Source organism: Vombatus ursinus, unplaced genomic scaffold (genome assembly GCF_900497805.2).
Source record: "Vombatus ursinus unplaced genomic scaffold, bare-nosed wombat genome assembly UNPS02011014.1, whole genome shotgun sequence".
In the NCBI taxonomy this organism is placed as follows: Eukaryota; Metazoa; Chordata; class Mammalia; order Diprotodontia; family Vombatidae; genus Vombatus; species Vombatus ursinus.
This window is the reverse complement of record NW_020950792.1, coordinates 1,163,569-1,189,016: the sequence shown is the minus strand read 5'-3', so window position 1 is coordinate 1,189,016 and position 25,448 is coordinate 1,163,569.

Genomic DNA, 25,448 nt, shown 5'->3' with positions numbered 1-25,448 from the left:
CAATCAATCAATCAATTAATCATTTATTAGGTGCCTACTATGTGCTAGGCACTGTGCTAAGTGCTCAGGATATGAAAAGAGGGAAAAGACAGTTCTTACCCTGGAGGACTTGTCCAAGGTCATAGAGATAGCAAGCAGCAGAGCTGGGATTTGAACCCAGGCTTTCTAACTCTAAACCTTACCCTGTTTCATTGCATCAAATTGCTCCCCATGATCTTGTTGTAATATTTGTATCATTTTTATGTCAATAAGATAGTTCTGTTCCTTGATCTCTGTAGATGGCTCTCTCATGACAAACTCAAATACATACTTTCACCAAATAATGATGCTAGTCTCAGTTCACTGATAACCATATACAATTTCAATTTCTGGATGAAAAATTCCCAGAGAATTTAGGAAAGATGCATGGGCTCCTTTAGTTATTATAATCAGTTTGAACCAAAAATAGGAGCAAGACATAATTCAACTGTAATCAGGAATCTGTGCATATCAAGCATGATAAAACAAAAACTGACTAATAACTAAAAACAAAACAATATTAATTGCTATTTGATTTATCTTTGTAAAGTATAATAAATCAGATTTTTGATAATAGCATGTTAAATTGATTGATGAGAGAATCTTTTATTAATTAACTCCTTTTAAAAATCTTGGGGGTATATTGCAGCATATTATTCTCATGATTTTAAATAGAATTTTAAAGTTACCTTATTCATCCACTTAAAATCCACACAATTATTTATATCAAATTTAACTACTATGAACATGTAAGAACTACTTTTCAGTAATGAAAATTAACATTTTATGCCTTTTGCCATTAATCTGAATATGTAAAATTTTTAGCTATGGTGATTTACATGAGGTCATAATTATAATTCATTGAGGAGACAGCTTTAAAATCAATGCAAAAAATAAAAGGCATCCATGAATGAGTGTGAATAAAAAACTGCAGCCACAAGCTATTACACATATAATTAAAATGGATTTATTGCTTCTAGTTTTGATTTTCCCCTCCCTGTTATTAAATCATTAGAGGGGTGCCTTGAGTTCAGTTATAATTATATACAAACACATTATGATGTTCCATATATACACACACACATGAGGATACATATTTAAGGTTTATAAAACTAGGCTTAAACAGTATTATGGATGCAAAAGTGAATGTATTAAATTCTGGATATTAAATTTATGGTTTTCAGAGAAACGTGATTACATGGGTAGTTATTTTATGTTTTTATATCTGCTCTGATCACAACTTACCTCTCCAGAATGGAAGAATTGTGATATTTACAAGATCTGTGCCTTTACATTTCATGACTCACATACTCAAATGATCAGCTATTTAACTTAAGAAATATATTCTTATCTTATTTGTTTATAATCTGTTCTCTGGATGAGTTCAAAGATGTCTATGTGAATTATTTGGTTCTGTGATCATGAGTTTTTCATCAAAGGGTAGTATGACAGTTCATATAACTGTAGAGAGGTGAATGCTTAATTGTGCAGTAAATCTATGCCTGCTTTCCACTAGGAGAGGCTGCTGTTAGAGGTTAGTGGGTCAGGTGAATACATTTGAGTGATGTAAGCTCTTGGAGAAGACCCTAGAAATGTATATGATCTGCTTCAGCATCTCCCTCTACAGTTTCTGAAGAAATCAGGTGCTCTCCACGCTTCAGTGAAAGTGCTAGTCCATTACATAATTCATGTGGAGTACCTGGATGGATTCCAACCCAAAACATTTATATCCACAAATTCATCTGAAGAGTGATTCTGTATTCTTGTTAGGATCCAAGAGATTTCCCCCAGTTCCAAGCCAGTTCATGTACCCTAAAATCAATTCCAGTTTGGCCTAGTACTCCTGAACCATCTGGTAGACTCTAGGAAGGAGAAAATATGAAAGGGGTATATGGAAGAGTATATACACCATGAGTCATAAATAGGAACATTAGGTGGAAGTTGTAGAGAGGAAGATTTTGGTCCAATTTAAGGAAAAACTTATTCTATAATTTTCTTGATCCCATCCCTTTCCCTCTTCTCCAGCAGATTATCTCCACTGTCCTCTCCTCTTTCTCCTCTAATCTTCAATCTCTCCATATCTACTGGTTGTTTTCCTTCTGCCTACAAATATTCCTAAATCACCCACCATCCTTAAAAAACCCTTACAATCACGTAACATCCTGCAGTCCTCTAAAGCTATCATTCTGTATCTTTCCCATCCTTCTCAAAACTTGAAAAATCTGTTTGTACTCATCGCCTTCCCTTTCTCTCTTCTCATTCCCTTCTCAGAATTTTTCCAATATGGCTTTTGATTTCATCACACAACTGTAACTACTTTGTTCAAAGTTACTAATTATCTCTTAATTGGCTTAATCGGTATCCTTACCTCAAATCTCTCCCCACTCCAATTTATTTTACCCACAGCTACCAAAGTTATTTTCCTAAAGTATAAGCTGATGTCCCTCTCTTATACATTATACTCCAGTGGCTTCTTATTACCTCTAGTACAAAATATAAGCTCTTCTGTTTTTTGCATTTAAAACTTAGTTCTAGCCTATTTTTCAGCCTTGTTAATATGTTAGTCCCATCCTTGCATTCTATGGTTTAGTCAACTTAATCTTGCTTTCCTTCACATATGACATTGTAACTCTAAGCCTCTATACCTTTGCAAAGGATGTGCCAAGTCACTAGAATACACTCCTTCCTTGCCTCTTCCTCTTGAAATATCTTATTTCCTTCAAGACTCAGCTCAAGTGTTACCTTCTTCATGAGACATTTCCTGGTCTTCCCAGCTACAAATGTCTCTTGCTTCCCCACCCCCCAATGCATTCTGCATAGTTAACTTCTACTGGTTTTGTTTATATTTTGCATATGCTTATAACCACACATGTTGTCTCATTTGTCAGAATGTAAGCTCCTTGGAGACAGGGATTGTTTTACTTTAGTCTTTGCATCCCCAGTGTCTAGCAAAGTGCCTGGTACATGGTGGGGACTTATTGATTGATGGATTGATTAATCATTAGAGCTGTCCGAAAGGAGAATGGACTAAATTGATAGATAGGTTTTCCAAGACCTCCAATGAGTTCTTCAAAATAGATGTTTGATGGCCATTTATTGGGAATGTTGTAGAAGCGATTAATGCTCAGGTACAGGTTGGACCAACTAAACTTTGAGGTTCCTTCCAACTTAGATTCTAGGATTTTATGAACTCAAAAAGACCTGGCAGCAGGGGCAGCTAGGTGGTGCAGTGGATACAGCACTGGCCCTGGAGTCAGGAGGACCTGAGCTCAAATCTGGTCTCAGACCAGACACTTGACACTTACTAGCTGTGTGACACTGGGCAAGTCATTTAACCCCAATTGCCTCAACAAAAAAAGAACAACAACAAAAAATCCTGGCAGTGGCATAATGGAGTGCAGAGACATAGGAATGCATTTCTGGAGCTGGAGCTGGAAGGTACTTCAGAGGCCATCTAGTTCAACACCCTCATTTTACAGATGAGGAAATTGAGGTCCAAGCAGGGTAAGTGACTTGCACAAGGTCACAGAAGTAATAAGGAAAAGAGGTGAGTTTCAAACCCATGTTCTTTGACTCTATAGCCAGTAGTGTGGTCTTTGCTGTATGAGGATGCAAAGGGACCATGGTTTTTCTGCAAGGACTGGAGCAACAGTAGAAACTATTGAATTCTCAGGCTATTGCTTAGTGTCTCCCTGATCATTTTTAAAATACCTGGATGATCATCAGCTATGTTCCCAAACAAGAGAATACCCATGCCTCAGAATACTAACATCCCTGTGATGGGTCCTACACTTTAATCTCATTGGCATTCTTAGTCACAAGAATGAATACCAAAATCTGAAATAGTTTTAGAAAGAAAATTTTTTGATCATTTGGCAGAGAAGAAAAGCAGAAAGAGGTATGATTCCTTGGCCAGTTTCTGCAAGGTTTATATTGTGTAGAATTTGACATTTGTCTGATTGGCCTCATGTAGGGAGTAGATAGTCTTCAGAGAAGGGCAGTTTTAGATGTGTATCAGCAGGTAAATCAATCTAATTTGGGGGCAGCTAGGTGGCGCAGTGGGTAGAGTGCTGACCTTAAAGTCAGGAGGACCTGAGTTCAAATGTGGCCTCAGACCTAACACTTTCTAGCTGTGTGACCCTGGGCAAGTCACTTTACCTCAATTGCCTAAAAAAAATATCAATCTAATTTGGTCAACCTAAAACATAAGCTTTGAGAGGAACACAAAACACAAATTTTGAGTGGATTTAAAATAAGACATCAGTGGACCCAAAACAAGTAGTGAGTGGGATTTAAGTATTGACTTCCCTGGAGCTCCTTTGAGGTCAGCTTGAGCTCTACCATAAGCTTTTGGTTTAGATAATTTTCTAGCCATATAAAGCTAGTATCAAACAATACCTGTACAAATTGATGCAGAGTGAACTGAGCAGAACTGGGAGATCATTATACACAGTAAGTAATATTGTAACAGTGATCCACCATGAAAGACTTAGCTACTCTGATCAGTGTAATGATCCAAGACAATTCCAAAGGACCTAGATGAAAAATGTTATCCACCTCCAGAGAGAGAACTGATAAAACTCTGAGTGCAAATTAAAGTATAATTTTTTGATTTTATTTTTCTTGCCTTTAAAAAAACATGGCTAATACGAAAATGTTTTGCATGATTTCACATGTATTATTGATATCATATTGTTTGCCTTCTCAATGGGCGGTGGAGGGAATAGATGAAGAGAGAGAATTTGGAATTCAATTTTTTAAAATGTTAAAAATAAATGAATAATAATTTTAAAAGTACACCAACTAGAGAATCATGATGTTTATTATGATTAAATATGAGGTCAGTCTTTAAAGCAGTGTTTCTGGTCCATTGCCAATTCAGTTCCTATAAGGAGAGTTCAAAATAAAGGTGGGTACTACCAGTTTTGAAATTTGCAGGCTGTGCCATAGGTTGAAAAATAATGGGATCATAGATTTAGGGCTGGAAGGGATGCCAGAGACCACCCAGTTTAACTCCCTCATTTTACAGATGAGGAAATTGTGGCCTAGGGTGGTTAAGTGAATTACCCAAGGTCAAACAGTTAATAAGTGTGAGGCAGGATTTGAACCCATGTCCTGTGATTCTGGAACCAGTGTTCTTTCTATTATACCTGCCTTCCAAAATTCAGGAGACCAAAGTGGCTAAATGAGATAGCAAAGTAATTGTATCATCTATGTCAGTCCAGTGGGACTTTGATTCAGGGTTTAGGTTTGGGTCAAAGAAAGAGTCCATTTTTACTGTAATTTTAATTGTAATGTAATATAATGTAGATATGCAGCAAGAACATGCGTACTTTTCCTATCCTCAGAACTGACCCATAAATAACCAAACACACTATGGTATATTCTATCACATCATCTGCTTCCATGAAAGCTAGTGGTCATCCATAAAGTGGTGGCACATTTGGTTGGGTGGCTAACAGATGGGATTTTAAGGGTCTGAACTCTACCAGCATTATGGTAGACTCTGGCCTTCATCCAACTGAAGAACCTGCCTTTCTAAGGTGAGGTAATATAATGGGCAGCGAGGAGGCACAGTGCTATGCCTGGAGTCAGGAACACTCATCTTCCTGAATTCAAATCTGGCCTCAGACATTTACTAGCTGTGTGACCCTGGACAAGTCACTTAACCCTGTTTGCCTCAGTTTCTTCATCTGTAAAATGAGCCAGAGAAGGAAATGGTAAGCCACTCTAGTATCCTTGCCAAGAAAACCTTAAATGGGGTCATGAAGAGTTGGACATGACTGAAATGACTGAACAACAACAGCATAATGGGCTAGCTGAATATGTTAGGATTTTATACAGTCTCCAGAAGTATGAATCAGTATGAGCTGTAGTCATGAACCAGTCTTTTACATTTAAAAAATTAAAGAAAATATCACAGTGTTCGAATCCTTTAAAAATGGTTCACAGCAGTTTTTCAATCAAGGTAGTTTATTTTCTGGTGAGTAAATGACCTTTACTGTGGCAACTGTCATCTTAGAATGTTGCCTGGAACCTTAGAAAGTTAATTTTCTTGGCTAGGTTGACATAGCCAGTATGTTGTTAGAGGAAGGGCTTGAGCTGAAGTTGGAACTCCAAAGAATACTGTGATTTTTTTGTTCAGGAGTCATAGGAAAAATGGGAAGAAATAAGCATTTATAGAGAATCCTCTTTGTGCCAGCATTGTTGTAAGTGTGTGTGTGTGTGTGTGTGTGTGTGTGTGTGTATGTGTGTGTGTGTGTGTGTGTATGTGTGTGTGTATGTGTGTGTTTTACAAATATTATTTTATTTGAGGCAAGCATTCTTTAATGGAGTCTCTCAAATGAAGGTATAATTGAAATTATATTACAAACAAGCCAGGCAATATATAAAGTTATGTCAGGCAATGGAGATATAGGCTTTCAGGCTCAAGGCAGCTTAGTCATCAGGCATGACTCTGGGCCTCAAATCATATTTCACCTTTTACCTTTACCCCTGCAGACACCCTTCAAGGACATCTTTTCATCTCTCTGCCTATTGCCACTGTCATGCTTCTCCCCACTTGGACCAACACATTATACACTGGACCTCTGCAATGGACCTCCAGAATCCATGCTCTCAATTCTTCAGGATATTGATACACTCATCTTTGAAATATTTAGAATACTACCCTCCTCTGTAGCCCTCTCCCACACTCTGTACCCCATCTGCCCAGGTTCAACCATCTTGATTAGTGATAAAGCATAAAGTAGTTCACTTAGCATGCAATATATTCACCTTCACATCCCATTTAGATTTCCAACTAGGCTATTTTGTCATCTTTCTGCTGCCATGCACAGACACTACCACCCAACTCTCCACATCTTGCTTCGGGTATAGGAATCAAATAAACAACAACATTGCCTCTGAAAAGGGTGCAGTCAGTTGACTGCCCTGTAGATCAATTTGCTATTCTTATGGTTCCCTAGACCAAAACCTTTCCCTGCCCACTACTATCCTATTTGGATTGTCTATTAGAATATAGCTCCTTGGCAGCGTGGATGGTTTCTCTTTGTATTTGTATCTCCAGAGCTTAGGACCATACCTGGAATGTAGTAAGCACTTCATGAATGCTTTTTCTTTTATTCTCTGATCATAATTTGCTTTAGAATTGGCTTTTTATTTGCACCAGAAGCATAAGAAAGGAACAGTTTCGAGGAGTATTCGGGTTAGGGCCCATGAGTAGGAATATGTTAAGTCATGAAATAGATACTCCTTGTTGAAAGAATATTTCATAGGTAATAGAGGACTGGAATAACCAGGCTCATTGGACTGCTCCATAGTTCATGACCATCTTTTAAACTCCTCCCCTTCTCAAAAGATGCTTAAGGACCTAGTTCAAATATCACACCATGAAGTCTTTTGTGATTGTTTCCCTCTCCTCAATCCTAGTACAGAAATACTCCTACCTCGAGTCATGAGACTTTGTACAATTTCCATGCATATACCAGGTTTGGTTTATTATAAAACCAAACCTGGTATATGCATGGAAATTGTATATGCATGGAAATATATTATATATATATATAAGTGTATACACACATATATACACATACATGTGCATATACACATATGCACACACATATGCACATCATATATATGCACAATACATAGATACACATATGTATATACATACACAATGCACGTATAGACATGTGTGTCGGTCTGTATGTATACACATATACACATATGTACACATGTGTATGTGTATATGCATGCACACATGTTTTTCCCCTTGTCATAATGAAAGCTCTGTGAGAACAGAGATTATTGTGTATGTACTTTTGTGCTTACCTAGTGTCTAACAGTAAACATTTAATTAGTATGTTTAGCTTAAAATTGAAGGAAAGGATGAGGGTGTTAATTTTTTTTGGTAACTTTATTTTAAATCTTAGTGATTATCAGCAGGTACTAACTACTCCCCAAAATCCTATGTATAACTATTCACCAAAACCTCATGGAGTGAGAAGAGTGTTTAGTAAACTAAAAGGGCTATACAAAAAGTAAGAGTTATTGTTACAGATTCTCTTTGGGGCTGTTTTTCATTCTTCTCCAAAGGGATGTTGAAAGAAAGACATTTCGGAGATTCCACAAGTACGATTATCACCACTTATAACTGGCACATATAAAACTTAGTGATTTACTATGGTTGTGGCAAATGCTTTTAACTCTAAGATACTTGTTCTGAGAGAAGGTATGTTTTGCCTTAGTTGAATTTCATCCAACACTTTCATTGCAGATCCTCTTTCCTTCTGGTTTTGAGATAACTGAGGACATATTTCTTAAACGTAGTATAAGAACACGTAGAGTCAATTGTCATAATTTGTCTAATGCTGGCCTCTTGCATATTCAAGTAACACCTTCAATCTCCTCAACATATTGATCTCCCTCCCCTCTAATGAATGTTATGCTTTGCACAGTAGATGATCCATCTATGTTTCCCTATGATAATTTTCATGATATCCAATCATGATTAAGCTTGCAGGAAGGTTATCTTAATTCTGATGTCATACAAACCTCTTTGAAGACTGATAAGAATGATGCAATCCAAAGGTCTCAGTGAACATTTAAGTTTCAAGGGTCCTTAAATCATTTTTAATAGATGTGGGAATTTTTTTTAGTAAACCAACAGATGAAAAATAATAAATAAATAAAAAATAAAATAAAATAATAAACCAACAAATTCAACTCAAAGTTTTCTTTTGCATTCCACCATTTTCTCCAACTTCTTTCCTTGTTATCCTAAAACTATACTGGTTCTTGGCTTAGAGGAAATGATGCTAACAAAATGTACTGTAATTGTTTAGAAGTGATTTTCTCCAGAGAGCTGGGAAGCTTGAGTAGTTTAGTTTTCTATTACTTTCTGCCCCCTGGGTTTTACATTAGTTCTGCACTTACTTTCTTGTCTTATGTATTTGTGGGAGTAAAAGATTAGGAAGGAGAGGCTCCAGGGGATTGTTCTTGGCAGTAGCAGGGTGTCCTTAACTACTTTCTATTTGTGTGTACCTGATGCTGTTGATTATTAACAGATTTTGTGGGAATCGATGACTATAATATCTCTTTGCTTAATAGATGTGCCCAGAAAGATGTAATAACATTTATCTGCAGGTGTACCCTATAGTCAATCTTAGAAAAATAATTTCCTAGAGTTGTTGACAGCTGTTGAACTTGGGTTATATTTTCATTGCATAGGTTGAGTCATGAATATTCAAAACAGGGTCAGCTTGACTATGCTACCCATGGGATGAATCAATAAGAAGTCATGTATGTGGTAGAAAGTAATGTACTGCAAAGACCATTGTAAATAGGGTGATAGGGATGAAGGAGTATTCACCTGAGAACATAAATAAAATGAATGATGACAGTAGAGGGTTTTTTTTTCAGAAATGAAAAAAATGATACCTATGTTGTAACTGGAATATAAATGGAAAATGATAAGTGGAGGTTCCTAGTGTCTTCCAAATCATCTACAGGCTTCCCTGTTCTTTTGATGATTGAGAAGTAACTAGGGACAGTTATATTTTATGAAATATAATAGGATAATGGGACTTGGAATGAGAAAAAGGAACTTAGAGATGATCTAGTCCAATTATCTTATGCAACAGATGAGTCTCAGAGATTTTAAGAGACCTAATTAAAGTCATAAAAGAAGAAAGTAGTGAAGGTGGTATTTGAAGCCACGTCCTCTAAGTACAATTCTAGTGCTCTTTGCATCACAAGAAGGAAAAGTAAGACCAAAATATGGAGAGCAATTTAGTATCCTCTACTATTATTGTATATATTCCCAAATTTAAAGCCTGGAATGCTACATTTACTCTAACATGTCTCTGCTTTTCTCTTTCTCTAACTACTCATTCGTGCCATTCTGTTGATTCCCATTCTGCTCCATTATGCCATTCTGCTCCCACATAATCTGTCCTATCCTTCAAAGTCAAGTGTAGATGCCACATCTTCCATTAAGACTTCTCTGAGCTCCCAAAATAGAAATAATCTCTCCATCCTCTCAGTTTTGTAACTCTCTCATGGCACTTATCATAGTTGGAATTGCAATGATGTATATATTGTGGAAGGCAGATTGAAGTGGCTGAAGGCATCCTCTGTACCCTTAATGGTTCCCTTTTCTACCTCATATGTGAGTTTTGTGTGGCTCCCTGAGGTTTATTACTTTGAGATTTAACTAAATAGGGGTGGGGCAGGGGTGGGAGGGTATACTTCTTTTTTTATGTATTGTCAATGGAAACTCTGAAGAGCTCCTCCTTTAATCTGATAGGAATATAGACCAATGTTTTCAGTAATGATAAGTAAACAGAGCTTATAGATAAGACTTTCTATTTACTAACTTGTTAGAAATGCCTCTCTAGTTAACAGCGTAAAGTTACAGTGTAAAGTTTTTATAAAGTTTAAAGCATTTGGTGTGAGAACCTGGGTACCCATATGGTTTTACTACTTACTATTTCTTTGATCTTCTGGGCCTTAACCTTGGCATTAGTTTCCTTTTTTTTTTTATGAAATAGATGGATTGAACTAGATACTCTCTAAGGTCCAGCATACTCTGTATTCTGTAGAATAATCCTGTGTATCAGCATAAGAATCACATTTGTTATCATATTTGTGTGCAGGGTAGCTCATGCCAGCAGTTTGGGGGCAGGTGCTGGTAATTATGCCCCTAGAGGGGCTAATTACAGGTAGGCACTTAAAAAAAAAAAGCTGTGTCAGAAGTTTATTGCTGCTGTTAAACCAGCTGCTTTGTTTCTGTACGTGCCACAGAGGTTGTAGCATCATTGAGGTGTATTTTTTTCTGAATAGCAGGCTAAAATGACTGGGGGATCAATGTATCTTTTGTATCCTCAATGGTAATTTTGATTTAATTTAGTTTTTCTATGTCCTATGTGATTTTTGTGTGGTTCCTTGAGGTTTCTTACTTTAGGGCCGGAGGAGAATCCTTTTGTGTGTATTTTCCAGAGGAGCTCTGAAAAATGTTCATGTGTTTATGTGTGTCATTGGGGTCGTGGAAATAAGCTAAGAACTTGACTGAAGGCTATTAAATCACTGTGGAAATTTACCTATAAGGAAATTAGATTCTAGTTTCTATTAATTAGTCTATACCTAACAACATCATCTGGTGTCCTGGGATTAAGAGTTAGAAGAGACCTCGGAGATTGTTTAGTAATTCCATCCACTTGTTTATCTATGCGGTAGCTGAGGTTCAGAAAAGCTAAGCGACTTTCCTGGGACTACCCCATTTAAAAGTTGCAGAGCAGTAGCCCAAAAGAAACAGAGGCTTTGGTTGTAGCCTTCTATAAAACCTACTACTTGTTAATAATTGTTATTATTAGCCCCAGTCAATGTGCTAGTGGATTTATTCACAGTAGTAATGAGAGGGGTGATGCTGAGAACTCTTTGCAGGACTATTTAAAAAAAAATTAAGGCCTAGATTTTTGAAGAATCTGACCCTTTACTGTTTGGTAGCCAGCCTCTATATGGTATGAGAGTCAATCCTTTGGCTCCTGTCTGGGTTATAACATTCTTCAATTGTGCCAGAGAGCAAAAAAAGAGGAAAAACAACCATATCTAAAAATATTTATAGCAGCTCTTTTTCTGGTGGCAAAGGACTGGAAACTACCCATCAGTTAAGGAATGACTGAACAGATTATGGTACACAGATGTAATGGTATATTAGTATACCACAAGGAAGGATAAAAGTGAGCAGAACCACAATATTATAAAAACAAACAGCTATGAAAGGCTTAGAAATTTTGATCAATGACCAATCACAATTCCAATGGATGGATTATGAAGCAATCTACCCATTTTCTGACAGAATAATAATAGGACTTAGGATGCAAAATGAGACATATATCATTTTTTGAATATAGTCAATATGGGAATTTATATTGCTTGACTATGCATATTTGTTATGAGGGTTTAGTTTTCCTTTTTCTTTTTTTTTTCAATGGGGAGAGGAGAGAGATTGGGAAAATACATTTTTGCTAATTTTAAAAATAAATCTAATGCAAAATAAACAATCCTCAAACATCCTGAGATTTCATCTTTACTGATCAGTAGAGGGACTGAATCAAGGAAGAACCATTAGCTGTTATAGTGACAGTGAAAAGATATACTTGGAACAGTAAACATAAATAATAAATATAGTCATAAAATAATTAGGGTAAGAGAATAAATACATCTTTTCTTTTCATATACCCTATATCCTTTTAGACTCAAGGACTTCTGACTCTTTCTAGAAGATTCTGCATCCATCTCCAGTACTTGCTTCTTTCCTGATTTCCCATGATTATAGTGGGCTAGGAGGAGGAGTTGGTAAACTTGATCTACATATTCACTTCTAGATCCTCCCTTTCACACACACACACACACACACACACACACACACACACACACTAGCATATAAACATTTAGAAAAATGTCTGGTTTTGGAGTCTGAGATCTGGTTCAGATTCTACTTCAGAGAGTGTGATAATGGGAAATCTAACTCCTTAGTGTCTCAGTTTCTGTATCTATAGAGTAGGGATAGTAATATTTGCATACCTATGTCACAGGGTTATTTTGAGGATACCATCCAACAAACCTTAAAGCAAGTTGTTAATACTATTAATGTTGTTTGTTTATTTGTGTTGTCAAGGGAAGAATTTCCAAATATAAATTATTCTATAATCAGTAAATGTATTCTACTCAGGGTCATTATTGGAGTTAATTTGCATATTTCTCTTGAAGAATTATGGCATACCCAAGCTTATTTCTGGGGCTTGATTTGCATCTGTGCCTTTTTTCCTCTAAGGGGTAGGAGGCTTACAAAGAAGGATTTGGGGTTATTGAAAAGTCCTCTACATGCCTGAATTTGCACATTGGCAGGAGAATGTTGGCCCTTTTAAACTATACTGCAGTTTGGTAGAATGTCTAAATTTTCTATTGCTCATCCCTCTGAAGCCCAAGTGCATTAGATTTTCCTAGTTCAGGAGGTAGGGATCATGATTTAAGGAGAAGGGAAGAACTGGGGTTGGAAATATCAGGATGTGAGGTGGTTAGTTTTTAAAGATTGTAGGTTTGGATAAGTAAGATTCTTTGATAATAAAAGCTTTATTGACCAGTAACATTTCTCTTTTGACTGGTAGTTGGAAAATATTTCTCTACACTACCTATCCTGAGAGGGCCCTTTTATTCATTATGAAAACTGGCCTGAACCACAGGAATATTTGCAGAATTGTGCCTGACCTCAGTGTTCAACATATTGATGTCCTATGAACAACAGGCAAAGGGGACATATTCAGGAAAGCCATTCAAGGTGGAGTCAGTATCTTCATGCAGCAGAAAACAAAACAGGAGAGGGAGACCATCAGTTTTAAAATGTATAAAATAAAGTACATACTTCACCAGATTGCCAAAATCCCTGACACAAAAAAGTTAGTAATTTTTCTGATTTAGTGAAACACTTTCATTTTATAGATGAAGAATGGTTAAGTGATTTATCTGAGGTCACAGAGGTAGTAAATGGCAGAGATGGGATTTGAACCTAAGTCTTACAATGTTACATCACAGATAAGCTAGATAGGAGTGCACACTCTTTCGGTTCTTATATCCATTTCTTTAGCATAGCTAGGGAACAGCAATATGGCATTATGGATAGAAAGCTAGTCTTGGAATCAGGAACATTTAGTTTCAAGTCATCCCTCTGATATACAAGCTGAATGACCCTGACCAATGCATTTAATCTCTCAGTGCCACAAGTAACTCTTTAAGACTATAAATTGCAGAGAAGATGCTGATTTACATTGACAGATAGAGCTTCTTTACCTAGGAGTTAGATCTGCCAATGAAATCACAGGTCTGCTTAAAAAAAATCCATTTTCCTAGTTCAACACTTGAGGATTTTAATCAAGTTCCTTTAAAACAAACAAAAAACCTATTTCTTCAAAGAATTGTGTGGCCACGAGAGGGCTCAACAAAGACTTGATTTTATGTTGCTTTCTAGAGGTTCCAAGAGAGAACTGAGCTACTGCTCAGTTTTCTAAGCATTGTAAGAAGTGACAGATGACCTCACAATAATAAACAATCTGACATAGAAGGAATTGTCCATAGAAGAGAGGGAGATTCAGAAATCGTTAGATAGGACATTGGACTAATATAGTCAAACAGAAGGAACATGTATTGAGAGCTAGAAGTCACCTTAAGGATAGATCATCTACTCCAAACTCTTCATTTTACAACTGGGGAAACTGAGGCCTATGATGAAAGTTTGAGTGACTTGACCAAGGTGATATAGCTAGTAAATAACAAAGACATATTTTAAACCTTGACTCCCTGACTAAATCCACCACTTTCCCCATGAGTGACCCTTTACTTCCTAGATTATGTAAAAGAATGTTGTCGATGGAAGGATAGAAATCATCCCAATAACTTTCCAACAGGTGACCTAATCAGATTAGAATTATGAGAAATTTGGGTGAAGGTCATATCCTAGGTCATAGTTTCCCTGTGGAGGGTATGGTAAGGAAAAGGGCATTATATATAAACTATATGCCAAAACTAATCCTGTATACTCTACTAACTGCTTTTGTATTTCTACTTGGGTTATCTTCATTTAGTAAAATTGAGGACACCAGAGTTGTTGATTTTGGAGTTGTTACTATGTTTTAATATTTACACTTCAAATATTATTGACAAAGAGCTGTAGATGTGGAAGGTATGTTTTTGCTGAAAATAAAAAGGTACTTTTGTTGTTCAGTCATCTCTGACTCTTCATGACACCATTTGGGGTTTTCTTGGCAAACATACTGGAGTGGTTTTCCATTTCCTTCTCTAGTTTATTTTATAGTTGAGGAAACTGAGGCAAATAGGGTTAAGTGACTTGTTCAGCGTCACACAGTTAGGTGTCAGATGGCAGATTTGAACTCAGAAAGATGAGTCTTCCTGACCCCAAGGGGGAAATAATCTATCCACTGCACCACCTAGCTGCCCCACAAAGGTACTAGAAGTAGGTAACATAATACAAAGTTTGTCTTTGTCTTTGGTCTTAGTGCCCTTCCTTCCACCTTTGAACTTCATTCACCCTCCCCTCCGCCATGGCATGGTTGCGTTCCAATGTCTTCTCCAGGCAGTTACCCCAACAACTATAGATTCCCTTCTCTATTCAGATTTTAAAAACTTCAATATTTGTATGTCACTCCATGGGATGCTTGCTTTTGGATTGGAAAAAATCAAATCCAGGAATGGGAACCTGCAGCCTCCAGGCCATTTGGGGCCTTCTAGGTCCTTGGGTCAGCCTTTTGACTGAGTCCAAGTTTTACAGAAGAAATCCTTTTAGTAAGGGGATTTGTTCTTTGAAGTTTGGATTCAGTCAAAGGGCCCCTCTTGGGGACCTAGAGGGCCACATATGGCCTTGAGGCTGCAGGTTTCCCACCCCTGAAATAAACCCATATTAAGTTTAATAAAGTTTCATATATTTCTTCAAGGAATGTATTCCTTGAAGGAATATTCTTAAGTTAATGGGAGATGATTATTTGAGAACCCTAAGGAATTAATATCCAATCAGGGAATTTCAAAGATGAATGGCAGGCAGTTGGGGAAATAATTTGGAGAAAAGACTTTTTTTGTATCCCTCAGATTATACTTCAAACTATACCTATTTTATGGAAATATAAGCCTTTTCCCCTATGGGAAAATCCTTTCAAATAGACAAAAAGAGAGAAAAAGGTTTACCATATTTTTCCAAGATGAAAGAGAAAAATAAGTCATCACTTTCTTAATGAAAAAATCTAGCAAAATCTTTTCCCCTCTAAATGCAGCAGGTGTCACTGTATAAAGCAAAGTTGGATATAGTACTCCTTCCTCTCTCTAGGGAAAAGGGTAAAATTCTTCTACATTATGGCTATTTTTAAAAAATTGAGTTTAGCTTAGTTTGATGCCTTTTCTTTTGGTCCCTGTCTGTACTGTTCCTTCCATCTCTCTGTTCCTTATTGTCTCTCTTTGTCTCTATCTCTCTCTGTTTCTCCATCTCTGCTAGTCTGTTTCTAGAGGGAAAAGGGAGATTGTCTGGCTTCTCGGCATATTCAAACAATCAAACTGATTAACTTTAGCTACAACATTGAATTAAAGACTTATTTAGGCCCAGGACTGAAAGAAAACCCCTAGGTTAAGTTTTTTTTTTATAATTATGCTTTTGGAAGTTTTATATAATTATTCATAAAACGCAATGATAACTCAAGTAGCCACTTGCTTTTAAGTTGGAAACTAAACATTTCAATTAGTTGTGATTATACATACGGTTATTCTGTATAACACCCAAACCGGATCTATCCCTGTTTGCACTTTCTGAAGACAAAGATGTGTGAGTAGAAAAATTGAGAGTAATCTTACCTTTTGTTTAGAGAAAACCATATAACATACTACTGTACTGGTAAAAAGAAGTTTAAAAAGGAAAATAGGGATTTTGGATTTAAATCTCTGTCCTTTCAGATGTAAATAATAGAAAAGAGGAAATGAAAGATAGAAGGAAATTTATCAGCTGCCTGGATTCCTCTCTTCCAGGGGAAAGGTCATTAAGGACTAAACTTTCACCCCTGTCCTGTCTGCTTCTGGTGGAAGAAGATACTTGTCCTGGTATAGCCCGGGAATATTTAACACCATTCTTCACTTCTTGTATCCTCCTGTCTTCACATTGTTATAAAGATGACCCCAGACTCAGTTCCGAAGAATGGTGACTCAAAGACTTTTTATTAAAGAGGTTGAAGTGCATCCTTTCGATTCTCGTGAGAAGCGGGTACACCTCCTTGGGAGGGAAGAAAATGCGGGGGTAAAAGCAGCCAGAGCAAGCTTTATAGTTAGTAATTGCCTAACTCCTCCCTTCTGGATCAGAATTGGTCCTGATCCTTCTGGGTTACAATCTTCCTTATATGCCCCACCCTTAACATACATTATGTGCCTAGAATTGTGTTATCACTCCCCCTCCTCCCCAGAAGTTAGCCTGTCTGTGCTGATTTCTTATCTACTTCTATGGAAACGTAACTCTTTCATTTCTCACAGCATCTCCCCAGATTCCTGTCTCAGACTCCAGTTCAAAACCCTCTCAGGCTGGAATAATGTTGTTCTCTTATCCAAGCCTGGTTATAATTCTGTCTCTCCTGTGGACTGGGAAGATGACACTGTCTCTTTTTGATGCTGGCCTACATCCTACAGGTTTCTTAGCTCTTCAATCTTCTTCCCCTGAAGGGGTCTTCAGAAATACTTCTGAAAGTCTGGGTAGGGTTGGAGGTCAAATATCTCATTGCACCTAAATGCTCCATCCCACTAACCATTTTGTAAGGGACAACTATTTTTTTCAATTCTAAAAATTTTATTTTATTTTGTCAATTATTAAACATATATTTTCTCTCCCTCCAACCTCCCTCCCACAGCCTCCCCACCACAGAAAAAAGAAAGAAATTAAAACAAAGCCTTTTAAACAAATATGCAAAGTCAAGAAAAATAAATTTCTACATTGGCCAATTCGAAGACATACACACACACATATACATATATACACGTACATATACATATAAACACATATACATACATACATACACACACATATATGTACATATATATATGTGTGTATATATATATATAGTCTGCAACCAGTGTCTATCACCCATCAGGAGGTATGTAGCAGGTTTCATTATGTTTCCTCTGGAATTGTGGTTACTCAGTGAGTGGATCAGAGTTAAGTCTTTGAAAATTATTTTTCTTTACAATATTGTTCTCCTGGGTCTGACTGTGTGCCTTTATCAATTCCTTGAATGGATGGGGAAAGTGTCTTCCCTGCTCTAGCTGCACTTCCTTGATTGGAATCTTAAAAATTTGAGGGAGATGATGGTGGGAAATTATCTTGTCACTCTCCCAGATAAAGCTTCTAAATCAACTGGACACTTCAATTTAATTTGATAAACATTTATTAGCTATCTACTGTATAGCAGAACACTATGCTAAGCCATAGAAGACAGAGAATTTAGTTTAGATATAGTCCCTGCCCTCATGCAACCTGCCGTGTAATAGAACAAAATAACACATACGTAAGAAGTATGTTACACGGTCTTATGGCTGTAACTACTTTTCCAGTACTGCATTCCTGTTTATTGCCCCAGGTTCTAGTTAAACCTTGTCTCAGGCCCTATCCATTGAAACTTTTCTCCTTTTAAACACAACTATTAATAAATCCCTTTGACCTCACATCACAGTAAATTTGAAACAGTTTAATTAGGATATAAGGGAGTTACTACAAAGAAAAGTAGTGTAACATCAAACATCAGTGGATCCAGGTAAAGAGAAACTGTAATGCGGAGGGGGAAAATAGCTCAACTACCTTCTTACAAGCCCTTCTACCTCCTCACTTTCAAATTAACCACACATTACACACATCTACCTTATTTTGGTTTACTTCCTCCAACCTCTATCTATTCAGCCAATCTCAGCTATATTGGTACTAGAAATCTGTGAGTAAAGGTACTCACTGGGAAATTATTGCCCAGAGAATCTGAGGTTACATCAACACACATAGCTCCTTCTTACCCACACATAGACAAATCATACAAAATAACCTACAATGTTATAGTTCATTCCTTCAACAAACAGTTATTAAATACTTTTGATATATAGAATAATATGATCTGGAAGAGATACAAAGCTCAGATAAAGACACTTTCCTTGCTCTCATGGAATTTATGTTGTAGTAGGGGCATAAAATGCAAACACAATATTACTTATATATGTACCATAGTACCTGAGGCTTAAGCAGAAGAAAGATCACCACTGACTGGTGGATCATGGAAAACATCTTTGAGAAAGTGGCATTTGATGGAGCTTTAAAGGACAAGTAAGAATTCAATAGGCTGTGCTTTAACATACGACTCACCTGGTACCGCTGAGTCAAGAATGGACCACTCTAGTTGGCAAGATTTATCTGGACTATGACTGTACTGACATGTCAATATAAGCTGAGGGAAGGGCAAATTGATGCTCTTCTCCTCTCCTCTGGAATGGAATTGCTTCCTATCTCAACACTGGTAATTGCCCTAGTCACCAAATCACATCAAGAACTTCATTTTGACTTAAATATATAAAGATAGTGGAGGAGAGTTGTATGAGATAGGGTAACATGCAGTGACTGGCAAAATAAAATGGAACCAGGTTGTGAAATGCCTTAGATGCCATACAAATGATAGGAAATTGTATACTGAGCTGAAATTTGTCATTCAGCAAATACTGTTTATTGCTCCTAGTTCTGGCTTCTGCCAAGAAAAGGATATCTAATCCATCATCCTCATGACAACCTATCAAATATTTGACATCAACCATAATTCCTCCCTTCACCAAAATCTTCTCTTCAGGTTAAATATCTCAAGTTCTTTCTAATGATCTTTAGAAGATCATAGATTTAGGGATAGAGGGGACTTTAGAGGTCATTTTACAGATGAGGAAACTGAGGCTCAGCAATGTTAAATGATTTGCTTGGGTCACAGAAATAGTAAGTGGAAGGAGGGATATTTGGACTACTTTGACTCCAGAGGACACTTCCCAGAAGTATCACGCTGCTTCCTCTTTGTAGGTAATGGTTTTAAGTCCCTCCACTATCTGGGTCATTATCCTCCAGACATAAAGAAATCAAGCTTCTAGACATTTTTTTTTAACCTCCTCCTTTCTTATTTTCTTCTTACCTTTTAATTTTGTCTCACAATAAGAATTACTCCAAATTTTTGTTACCATCATCCTACAACTTAAGGCGAGCAGAATACTGAGGAACTAAGGGGAGATGAAGCACCTTCTATCACATGGCCTCAATCTTGTCAGTAAAATTGAAGACTAAGTCATCTCTCTCTCTTTTTTCTTCCTCTCTCCCTCCCTCTCTCTCTCTCTCTCTCTCTCAGCTGGAGATATATGAAGAGAGGAAAAGCTTTGACATAGTTGCTGTGATCAATGAGATGTGACTCAATAATAGAAGAGTAGATATACTGTTAAAATGGACTAGCCATAAGAAGGACGTAGAAGAGAACCTAGAACATTTCTATAACATAGGAGCAAATAACTCCACACATTCTAGTACTTACAGACCGTATCACTGGGCTATGCTAAAGGCACATGAACATCTGTGCAATTGATGGGAGCATTTTGTAAAATGGCATACTAATTTCTCTTGATTTCAGTAGTCTCTAAAGGCATCTTTGTATTAAATATGTTCATAATTATGTTATTGAGCCATTGACATATTCTGTCCTCACTTTTACCTTGAGAATCTTAGTTTTCTTTATGACTCAGTCCAAATGTCCCCTTGTACGGAAGCCTATTCTGATCACTTTACTTGCTAATACTGTTTCCCAGAAATTATTTTGTATATTTTTTTCTGTGGATATGAAATCCTCCCCCCTCAAATAGAATGCAAGTTCTTTGAGAAAAGGGTGGTTTCATTTTTGTCTTTGTATCTATGGCACAGTTATTGGTACATAGTATGTGTTCAATAAGTGTTGAGTCAATTGATGAATTCATAAATAGACAAATGTTAAATTATGTTTCTTATGCTGTATTAATTGAGATGGAGGAATGTGTCTGGCATTTAAAAATGATAATCAATTAAAATGTTAATATTTAATCACTTCAGCAATTTGGAAAATTCTTTAACACGGGAGTTCGAGCTGCTTTTAAAAATGCCCATGTGCATGTGTGTTTGTGACTGTGTTTGGGAAGTGGAGGTGGAGGTATGAAATTTGTGATTTAATATGTTTAGGGAATTCCCAGTTTAAAAAACTAAATTCTGGGTTACAAAAAGTTTTTTTTTAGTGATTTGCCCAGGGTCACATATATGGTATGTGTCAGAGGTCAGATGTGTTCCTGACTCCAAGGCCAGCTGTCTATCACTTATGTATTACCGTATTCAAAAGCAGAAATCACAAGGAGAGAATAGCAGTTAAATTGTTGTTGTTTCATTTAAACCATAAACAAATAAACCTTGAAAGCTGTTTCCTCAGTGGGTGATGTACTTATTTTGGATTAGTAACCATCATGAGGCACATGATTCAGTTTTTTTTTCTCCCTCTACCATTTTGTGCTTTTAGCACCTAGAATGACTCACAACAAAGTCATAGCAAGACAGATGTTTCAATTTTCTTTTTTCAGGGAAATGAGATGTTTTTGCATTTGCTACATTGGGACAGCACCTTAGAGTTACATGCTTAAATGATGTAACATTGCCTTATAAAATCACAAGTGCTGCACTTTAACTAACAATAGTTGGAAAGAATTAGCGATTAAATGTTTAAGAGCAATTCACTAGAGAGGGAGCTCAATAGTCAGCTATGCTCCTTAGATGAGGAAGAATGAAAAAGCAACTGTTCCAAAAAGACTTTTTGTGCAAAAATATATTGAATTTGGGCATCTTGAGTACAATCAGAATTAGTTAGATGAACAAGGTTAAGGTTCACAACATGATGCCTTACAAAGAGTTCTATACTTCATTGGCTCTATGATCTCATAGATTTACATTTTACTTCCAAAAATGTGGGTTAAAACTATACCATTGCTCTTCATTCTGTTTCATCCTGTGCAACTCTTCTCCATGCCCTCCTGGAAGTTCTCCTCAGGAGGTCTATGTAATGTGATTGGGATTTTTCGCTAGTTTTCTTGGTGTTACATGTTATAAATAAAGCACATGGGTTGACCACTGACTGTCTTGTGCTTTCACCACATATTGCAAATATCTATTTCAGGAGATTGAATAAAATACATAAACTATGATATAGCTGGAATACTGGTGATTGAACCCAGTTTGACTAGGCAGGTGCTATCAGAAATTATTTCTTAGAATATGCTGCCATGAGAAAATAGTATAACGAGAGAAACATCTCATATGGGTCACAAAGTGTAGTATACTCTTCTGTGGTCAAGAAGTATTTACTGCGGGGCAGCTAGGTGGCACAATGCATAGAGCATTGGCCCTGGAGTCAGGAGGACCTGAGTTCAAATCCAGCCTCAGACACATAACAATCACTAGCTGTTAATCCCAATCGCTTCATATAAAAAAAAGAAAAGAAAAAAAGAAGTATTTACTGGTCTAGAATGTTATATTTTAAAGGAAATAATTATATGCATGTACATATGTATATATACATAAAGAGATGGGGACATATGTGTATATGTGTGTGTATATACACACATATATTGCAATGACCTTGAAGAGAAATAGATTTTAAGGAATAACTAGCTAGAATGATTTTTATAAAGAACAAATCTTTTCAAAATCATCTAATACCCTCCTATGTCAAGGTGACAGTTTTGATTGAAGAGTGAAGACTAGATATATTATAGCTTAAGACATTATTATATCAAGACATTTATTTCAGTCTTGAATAACACACTTGTCAATAAAATGGGAAAATTTACCATATTCAAGTTCATATATAGGTGAAAGGTTATGATAAAAAGTTGCTAGCAATGGTTCAAAATTAACACTAACATATAAAATATGTGCTCACCACATTTTAGGTTAAATAGAAATTTCTGGAGGGATGAAAAAATAGATACAATTATATACAACTTTATGTAGAAACTTTTCTGGAGATTTTAAAGGACATTAAACTATCTATATCTTCAAAGGGCTATTAAAGTATTATCCTAATGAAGGAAAATAATGTATAGTCTATGGGGGTGGGGAACTCTGGATTTGGAGATAGAAGACCCTGGTTAAAATCTCTGTTCTCTCTTACTACTTGTGTGACCTTGGATAAGTCATTTAAATTCTATGAGCATTAGAATCCTTAAAATTAGAGGTTTTAAACAGATGACCTCTGAGGACCTTCTGGCTCTAAATCTAATGATCTTACAATATACTAAAATACCACTTAGGATTATGTTTTGGTCCAAGAGTTTACGATTGTAAATGAGGAAACAACTTTCAAAAACCTGTTATCACTTATGTAGTCGATGTCTGTTGTGAGAGAAGAACAACTAATGAATTAATAAATTATACATGAGTTTTACCTTCTATTTCCAAGGCCAATAGTCTGTTTAACTAATGTCTTTTGACTTGACAGAGCTATTAGAAAAATGAAAATATATTTGCTGAGCTTGCTTCTCTGATATTAGACATAAGGACTGTGAAATTTGAACCTACTTATAAAATGCAAATATATTTTCATTTATGATTTAATTAAATTCAATTGAATTTCACTTCAGTAAAAGAGAACTGGATTTAGACTCAAATGACCAAGATTTAAGTTATAACTTTGCTGCTTACTAGCTAAATGAGCTTGGGTAAGTTACTTACTAAGCCTAAGTTTCTACATCTGAAAAGTGGGGTTAATAATACTTGTATTACCTATCTCATATAGATGAGACTTAAATGAAATGTCTATGAAATTCTGTTATTAAGCATAAAACACTACATAAATATAAACTTTTTTTGTTATTTGTTTGTTTAGTTAAACTTCTAGGACCAGTTCATTGTTTGTATGTAATATTTGTCTAAGAAATATGTCCATCAAGGGATGGAGCAGCTTTATGGTTTACTGATTTTAATGCATATTATGCTGGACAATAAATACTCTTTATCTACTTAGTTTTTGTGTGTATATAACTTTTTTGAGTTGTTATGAGTCTCGTTTAGGAATCTGTGCAATGCTATGGGGTTTGATGCAATTATTATAGTATCAGATAAAAAAAGAACATCTCTGGAGGACTCCACCTTCTATAGGAAATCCTTATTTGATTTGGACTCTATACTGGACAGTCAAGTGTAGACTTTTGGGAAGCACATGCCTCCCTATGTTTCACTTGATGTAATCAGAGGAATGCCAAACAAGACTATCTTTGTTTTTATGTCTTTCAAGGAATCTGATGTGATTTTGACATATTTATGGGAGATTCCTGGTTAGGAATGAATCCTTCAAGGAGCTATTTTGTTCTATCAAATCAAAAGCTTTATTATAGTCAGCATACAATAAATAAAGTGAATACTGTGCAGAAGAGGGAAGGTTGGATTACCTTTAGTGATTTTTCTGATCCTAAGATTCTCCCTTCAACAAAAGCCCATCATTTTTAATATTGATATTTATCTAGTGATACCATATAGTAACAAGTTATGGAATATGACAGTATCTGATGATATAAATTTGCGAATGTCCCACAGATCAATGGAGAGTTAACATGGTGGGCGTGAGAACTCTGTAAGATATCACCAGCAAAGAACTGTGTGAAAGAATTGGCATAAAATATAGACCAAGGAGTTGAATGACTGGAAAATGAGGAAGGTCACTCATGTAGAAAGACTGAAGGATGCCAGAGGGATACCTGTATATTTCAGTGGTATCCGTACAGCATAAATAGATAGAAAGGAAGGTTTGTAATATACTCTGTAGATTTCTTTCCATCCCCAGTGATTTGTTGAAGGCATGTCTGGAGGGATGAGAGGGCATGGATGGGTTACGATTTTCACAATTAGAGGTACTAGCCATAGTAATTATATCACAGACCTACTGGAGTAAATAGAGTCCCTGGGCTTTGAGCTCCAGGTCCTCTGTTTAAAAAAGAGGTTCTGTAATCTCCCCAGTTCACTCCAGATACCCTGCTTTTGAACCATCATGCCTTCTTTCCCCAGGAAACTCATCATTGGGAAATCTACTGCAAGACTGAATATGGCTGGTACTCACATCAGTAGCTTCTATGCCTATAATTATATCCTCTGGCTGGAGGGCAGGGCCATGAGCTCCAGGGCCATTAATTAAGAAAGGGGCTTAGCACAATCTTCTTATAATTTCCTACCAGTTACTCTGCTTTTGGGCTCCTTTAGACTTCTCTAACATGTCCCCACTCACCATGTCCCCACTCACACTGGATATCTCAGTCCCCCCCCTATTTTCAGTTTCCTTTTTTGTGTGGTCTGTCTCCATTAAACTGTAAGCTCCTTGAGACTGGGGCTAATCTTTTTTTTTCCCACTTGTATTTGTATCTGTAGCTCTTAGCACAGTGCTTGGCACAAAGTAGGTGCTTAATAAATGTTTATTGACTGACTAGAAGTAGTGAAGCATATGTAAAGCATTATGGTAGGTGATGACAGAAGATTCAGAAACAATCATACATAGTCCCAAACTATCATAAAAATGCTGATAAGTCAATACTGGTAAATATACTGCTAAAACAATTTAAATAACTATAAAAATGTAGTATTTAACCCTAGGTAGAGTGCTACAGAGACCAGGATACAGTCATATCTATTTGAAAGTGTAGGACATCAGCATCCACTCAATTCTTGCACACTGTTATTTCTGTGTATTGCCTTTAGACTATTGATAATCATTTCTGGCAGTCCACCTTATTTACCCTGCCCCCACCTCTCCACATTACATGGAACGTGG